This window comes from Ips typographus, linkage group LG9 (assembly GCF_016097725.1).
Source record: "Ips typographus isolate SLU linkage group LG9, UJ_Ityp_2.0, whole genome shotgun sequence".
In the NCBI taxonomy this organism is placed as follows: domain Eukaryota; kingdom Metazoa; phylum Arthropoda; class Insecta; order Coleoptera; family Curculionidae; genus Ips; species Ips typographus.
In genome coordinates, this window is record NC_138430.1 from 5,123,163 (window position 1) to 5,130,444 (window position 7,282).

At 33.7% G+C, this 7,282-nt stretch overlaps 2 non-coding genes across 2 annotated transcripts; one reads left to right on the forward strand and one right to left on the reverse strand.

The window, feature by feature from the left end:
- Positions 1-3,769: 3,769 nt before the first annotated feature.
- Positions 3,770-3,841, reverse strand: TRNAE-UUC (transfer RNA glutamic acid (anticodon UUC)). The gene has a single exon. It is a non-coding gene; the product is annotated as a tRNA-Glu (tRNA).
- A 419-nt stretch (positions 3,842-4,260) lies between these two features.
- Positions 4,261-4,332, forward strand: TRNAE-CUC (transfer RNA glutamic acid (anticodon CUC)). The gene has a single exon. It is a non-coding gene; the product is annotated as a tRNA-Glu (tRNA).
- The last annotated feature ends 2,950 nt before the right edge of the window (positions 4,333-7,282 follow it).

The following is a 7,282-nucleotide window of genomic DNA, read 5'->3' on the forward strand; positions in this document are numbered from 1 at the left end:
GAACTACTTAAAGAGCAAGGTTTTTGGACAGTTTGAAGCATATTAAAGGCAAGCATATTAAAGGTACTGGCATTCTTAGACGGTTCTGGAAATTTCTTGAAGCTTCTAGACTGTTTTGATATCTTTTGGGAGCTTCTAGACTAGTTGAAGGGCTTAGACCGTTTTGGAAAGCTTTCGTCTGCTTGGGAAGCATTTTGGGATTCCCGTAGTGTTTTAAAACCCTTTTAAATTATTTGAGGAGTATTTCGAAGATTTTTGGACAATTTAAAGGGCATATTGATAGTTCTGGAATACTTTAGAGGCATTTGGAAATTCTTAGACGGTTTAGTATTTTTTAGAAGCTTTTAGATTGTTTTAATATCTTTTGGGAGCTTCTAGACTAGTTGAAGAACATTTGGAATCTTTTAAACTGGTCTAAAAGCTTTTGGAAGCTTCTAGATTATTTTGAACATTTTGGAATTTCTGTAGCGTTTTGAAATCTTTTTAGACTACTCTAGGAGCATTGAAGGTTCTGAATTGATTTTTGTGGACATTTGTGGACGGTAGATACTTTTGGAAGCATTTAAACTGCTCTAAAAGCATACGGAAACTTTTAGACGGTCCTGAAATGTTTTGAGAGCTTTTAGACTGTTCTAAAAGTCTTTGGAAGGCTTTCGACTGCTTTAGAAGCATTTTGAAGTTTCTGTAGTATTTTTAAATTTTTTAAACTACTCTAGGAGCATTTGGAAGGTTTCTGGAGAGTTTAAAGAAGGTTTTTGGAGAGTTTAAATTGACGGTTTTGGACTGCTTTTAAAGGAATTTAAAACTTATGGAGAGTTTTAAAAACTTATGAACGAAACTATACTTCAAACTGCTTAGAAGCATACGGAATCTTTTAGACTGCCTTGAAATTTTTTGAGAGCTTCTAGGCTAGTTGAAGATCATTGGGAGCCTTTAGAGTGTTCTAAAAGCTTTTGGAAGCTTTTAGACTGTTTTGGAATGCTTGAGAATTGCATTTTTTAGTTTCTATAGTGTTTTAAAACCATTTTAGACCACTTTAAGAGCATTTGAAAAGTATTTGAACAGTTTAAAGAGCATTGAAGGTTCTGGACTGCTTTTAAAGCATTTGAAACATTGTAAACAGTTTTAGAAACTTTTGAAAGCTGTTAAACTGCTCTAGAAGCATATGGAAGCTTTTAGACTGTCTTGACATTTTTTTGAGAGCTTCTATAAATAAGTTCAAAAGCATTTGGAAGCTTTTAGACTGTTCTAAAGGCAGGAAGGAAGAAGGAGAAGGAGGAAGCTCTTTTAGGCTGTTTTGTAAACTTTTGCAATGCATTTTGTGCTTCTATAGTATTTTGGACATTTTTGGAGCATCTGTAAATTATTAGTTCAGTTTAAATTTTTAAACTGATACCGATTTTGCAACAGATAATTAGTTTGTCTCTCAGAAGCCTTCATTATCTCAATGTAACCATTACAATTGTAAATTAACCTATACAAAATAAAACCATACAAAAAATAGCAGCAAAAGAGCACAAAAACTAAATAAAATGAAAAAAATCACATACAAAAAGCAAAATTTCTCGAAATCCGGACTCTAATGATATAACCATTGTTTAGGAGTTTCTTCCTTATCATAGATGAGATTAAGTGTGCTTCTGGATATCTATTGAAATAAGCTTCCCAAAAATGTTATTATAATTATCATCTAACAAACAACCTTTTGAATCCAAATTAATATCATTGTTCAAATAAGAAAGAAATCAACAAGAACACGTTTACGAGCAAATAAATCTGGTACCCGCCCCAGTTATTACGTTAAGCAGCTTTGTCGGCGCAAGTAATAAATAAATTAAACTGAAAAAAAAGAACACAAATCAAGGGGACAATACAACACAACGGTTGAACACCCATAAAAAATAAAACACAGCAATAAAACGAGTAGGAAAAAATCCCTAAAACGATTTCGAATGGTAGAGGGGCCGTGCTGTCTAGTTTCTCACACAACAAACATCTCATCCGGACCGGCCAGACCTAAATCGTATAGACTTTTTTGTAGAAGGGTAAGATCGGAATTAGCCAGACGAGGTGGCCGATCTATCATAACTAATGTGACAGGACAGTAAGCACGGTACTTTGTCTATTGTAATCTGTTCATTGTTGTTCAAAAGTAAAAATTTCGGTTTTTTTTGTGTGTTTGGAATGAATGGGCCTCTATTAAAAGCTGTACAGGGGTCGTTTTTGAAATGGTTGCTAATTATTCATTTGTCTGTGGACGCCATCAAAATTGAGTTTATATTGTCGTACACGTCAACTATACCGCCTCCATTACACCTTTTCAATGGCTGTAACAAATAAACCAAGACTACTACGTTACCCATTCAATAAATGCCCGAACCAAATCTCATTATACAATATTTTATATCGAAAACGACAAATCTGATTTGACACACACAGTGTAAATCCTTATAACGTTGAACAATCCAGAGGCGTTCTAGAATAGTTAAGAATTTCACAAAAACACAAGACAAACTGTTAATCAAGTAGAGAATAAATCAACTGGGACAATCATCATGGAAATAGTTGATGCAAAAAAAAATTGGATCAAGTGATTTGATCTACAGCAAAAGGAGTGGGCGACACTGAAGAAGACAGAAAAAATGAAGCATAATGTAAAGTAGAGAGTCGGGGTTTATCAGAGGAACAGGTTGTGGTTCTATATGACACTATTTTAAATTTTATTCGTATTATTTATGCACATACATTAACTCCTTTGTGAGCTGCCGCTTTTTTTCTGAATTGGATACGGTTTTACAAGATGAATGTGGAAATACTGAATTGGAAGAATGAGAGAGGATATACACACGGACACATTATGATTTGTATTATGGAGGGCCTTTTAATTTTCTCAATGGAAACGCTATTTACGGAAAGCTAATCCCCCAGTATATGGTTCTTGAGGTAGTCAGGTTGGGTAAATTTATGGACGGCCTCTGAAAATCTCGAGACACTTTGGAATGGATGTCTTTTTGAAAGCGGGGACTTTTTTCAATTCGATTACATAACTTTGACGATTATAGTACTGCTTTAAATACTCGTTAAAGTACTTCCTACACTGATTTGATTTGTATTTAGTTATAGAAGTATCCTATACATTGGTTGGACACTTTTCTAGTCTATTTAAGCTGCTTTATAACCTTAAATATATCATCGTGAAATATTTTTTTAAGTAAAAGATGAAGGAGCTACGAGATAACTATAACAATTTAGGTTGCAAGAGATTTCTTATTGACAGAGAATTGCAAGAAAATAAAAAAATTAAAAGAAGATTTAAGATTATGTAGAAATAATTATGCTGGCTAACTGCCTAAAATTTTCAAGAGAAGAGTAGAAGAATGTTACAAAAATAGAACTTTAAAATCGCCCAGAAATTTCAAAAGATGACCAACTGATGAAAGAAGAGCAGAAGACTGTGTTGATATGATGGCTAACGCTCGGAAATTGCAAAAGAAGACTGACGTATTTGCGTACAGGCAGTGTTGCAAAACTGCAGGATATTCTTTGTAATTTTTTTTAAGGTTTTTTTTATTTGTGGTGAGAACCATATTGAATACACTTGAATTCAAAAATTAAAATATCCAAGATAAATGTAGAGCCGGAATCATGATGTTTTTTCCGTTTTTTCAATAGTAATAAAATGACAAATTTTCTATTAATTACTATGAATAAGTATTGTGACTGCTTGTAAGCTATTGAATATTTAATAATTTTGACAGCAAAAAAAGTATTCCGATACCGGGAATCGAACCCGAGCCTCCTGGGTGAAAGCCAGGTATCCTAGCCACTAGACCATATCGGAGATACTTTTAAAGCAGTTTAAGCAAAACTTTACCCGCTGCTTACCCGCTAACGGCGTGTTTACCCAGAATTATGCATTTTTAACAAAGGATGTTAACATAACAAAAACGTAAACCTAAACGTTAGTTAAGTTAGATATATTAATGTTCTGATTAATTGGAATCCGTAGAATAAAACGGATGATAAAAAGTGAACAAATACGTGAATATTAGATTTTGAAAGTCTAAATAAATTTTTTTAGTTTTTAACATTTCCAGTCTAGTTTATACCGCCTTTGCAGAACTATTTGTATATCCGATATGGTCTAGTGGCGTTTTTCTTATGTTGACATTCTTTGTTAAAAACGGATAATTCTGGGTAAACACGCCTTTAGCGGGTAAGAAGCGGTTATAGTTTTGCTAAAACTACTGTTTAAACATCTCCGATATGGTCTAGTGGCTAGGATACCTGGCTCTCACCCAGGAGGCTCGGGTTCGATTCCCGGTATCGGAAATACTTTTTTTTACTTTGCTCCCGCTTTTTAATAAAACTAACATAATTAATAAACACAGCTTAAGTATTTCCAAATAAAGCCAATCTACTAGCTCCAGACAACATCGCAACTTTTATTGTGTCCAGAGTACAGTTACCAACAAAGCCATATTTAGAAAACCAACCAACAAATGGGTTGTACAGTATTTTGTTGTTATTAGCGAGGTTGGTGCTTAGCTGAAAGTTTGAATAACAATGATATAATAATATCAAAAAAAATTAATTGATATTAATTAATTAATATTATTATTTAATTATTTATTTTTTGATTTTTTTTTTTTTTTGATATATATTTAATTGATTTTTTTACAATAATGATATAATAAGGTGTAAAAAGTCTAAAAGCTTTGATTCACTATAAAAGCAATCTGATTCAGTGTTCAGGTTGTTTTCAATCAATTTGCCAAAAAATATAATAGTTGCTACATATGCTAATGCATTGCAGAACAGAACAACCATGCTGAATTTTTACATCCTGAAAATAGTAAATTAGGTTTCTCATACCTTATTATTCAAACATTCAACTAAGTAATCATCCCCAAAGTCCTTTATGGATTGTTAAATCTTACTGTGGATGGACTCAGTAAGTTATGGTATTATTTGCCTTTAAAAAGATATTACTTTTGGTCTTCAATTCAATTCAGTTTAACTTAAATGTGAATCTGATGTGAGCTATACATGTTATATGGCCAGCATACTGTTGAGTCTTTTTACGTATGTTTTAAAATTCAAGAATTATTATTGTTTTGTTATGTTATGATATTCAATGAATGAACAAGCACGTAGAAGGTCCATGCAATTAGTCTTGGTCCAAAGTTAAAAAACATGTGTTGGTAAGTGGGCCCCAAGAATTTAAAATGTCCACTTCGAGGAGTCATTGTGACTTCTTTAGAATGTAAATTGAACGGGTCTTATCTTCAGGCAGCCACTCTCCACTAATAAACCATTGTTGTCCGGTAACGAAAGTCATTGTTAAGCGCGCACCACCTTCTGTCGATATGACGCAACAATCGGATTTAATTATTGTTTTATTCGCGCGTCTATATAACCAGATTTGCTCGGGTTTTTTTTGTTTATTGAAATAGTGGCGTTTGTGGCACCTGGTGCGGTGGAAATCCGAAAAAAAATCTAATTAATAATTACATGGATATCAGCGATAATTGAGCAATTTTCGGCAACCAAATCCGAACCCCGTTTGCTGACTCACGTTCCATCAAGGAATAAAAAGGAGCACATAATGTCGAGCATCCAGCATTTATTATGTAGCTGAACAATTCGGAGCCGTAACATTGTTACCGGAGTAGAATGGCCAACAAAACACCGGAAACCCTTAAAATGTGTGAGAGAAATCATTCTTAGAGCCTCGAAAAGGTGTGGTCACTTTTATAGAAAACAAAATGCTCCCCTGATGTATACTTCGCGTCTTCTACCTGCTTCTTTTCGGTAACATTCTTTCGAGACATCGCCATTGATACATGATAGAATGTTCTTTTTTTTTTGAATCGGACGGTTCTTTTCAACCTCTATTTACTTAAATAACAAAACACCCAATCATTTTTGTGGGCCACTTGCTTGGTTATATAAAATTTAGAACACAGCATGGTTGTGGGATATACAAATTTTGAAATTTCAGATCTGATTTGTCTACAAAAACATTAAGGAATTTATATTGAATACTTTTTGTTGGATTCTGAGTAGAACAAGTTTACAAACCAAAAGTAACGTTTTTCTACGACTGTTTATATTTTGTACTAATAATTCACTAGTTTTGAACTTACTTAAGAGTATTTTTCCAGTAGTATATTATTCAAGGAGCATGTAAAGATGGCTGTTTTTATTTTAAAGGTAACATTCTATAGTCTAACGCACTATTCAAAACTAAATTATTTCTCCCGTACCCTTCAGGAGACAACCTAGCTCTCTCCTGGGTGTGCATTCTTGTAACAAGGGAAATGACTTCACAAGAGAAAAGTCTGGAGCATAGACAACCTAAAAATTATGTTAGGTTTTCTATGGTCTGGAGTATGTGACAGAAACCCGCCATTGCCACTTTCTTCTGTCACATTCTATCAACACTTCCTGATTTCAAGTAATAATTGAAAAGACGGAACGGAATTCTCAAGCCAAGTGTTGATAGAATGTGACAGAAGAAGCCTGACACTGGCTGGTTCCTGTCACATTCTACAGACCTTTCTCTTGATAACTCCCTTTCCTTGTCTCAAGAATACGCATCCTGAAGGATACGGAGGAAGAGAGAGCACCAACGAATCCAACGATTAATACATTCCGAACTTCTTTTAGTATTCCACAATAACTATTACTCACGAAGATGAAGTTTGCAATAGGAACTGAAGGAGAGTGAATAAATCTACTAGTGAGTAATAGCAATTACATGCAAGTGGAATACTATACTTTTTCTACGTCTTTCTGTGGTAATTATTACTGCTTTGTCACAAATTAAAATATCATCTGCTTTAAACGTGACAAAACTGTCACCTGCTATTATTCGGTTTGGTAGAAACCGAAATTACGAAACTACGAAATTAGAAGAAATTACATCCTCTAGAAGATTGCATTTACATGTTTTGCCCTTAAGGGTCTCCCCAAGAAGTTATAAGGCAAAAAGTGACAGGATGCACCAAACTGTTATCACTTTCAATGTAATATACAGGGTGGTCCAGTTTTAAATGTCAATAATTCACCAATCGATAGCTCATCAAAAAATAAGTTGACATGCATTATGTCATTTTCCTGAAGAACGCTTCCTAAGGAAGACACAGACCACCAAAGTTCAGTTTAAAAAAATCGTGTTCAAGACTAATATTTGTATGCCAAAATAGTGTAATTTTATCAATAAAGAGTCTGAAACTTAACTTTTACCATAAAAAATAGTTTAAAATTCGATTTTTCA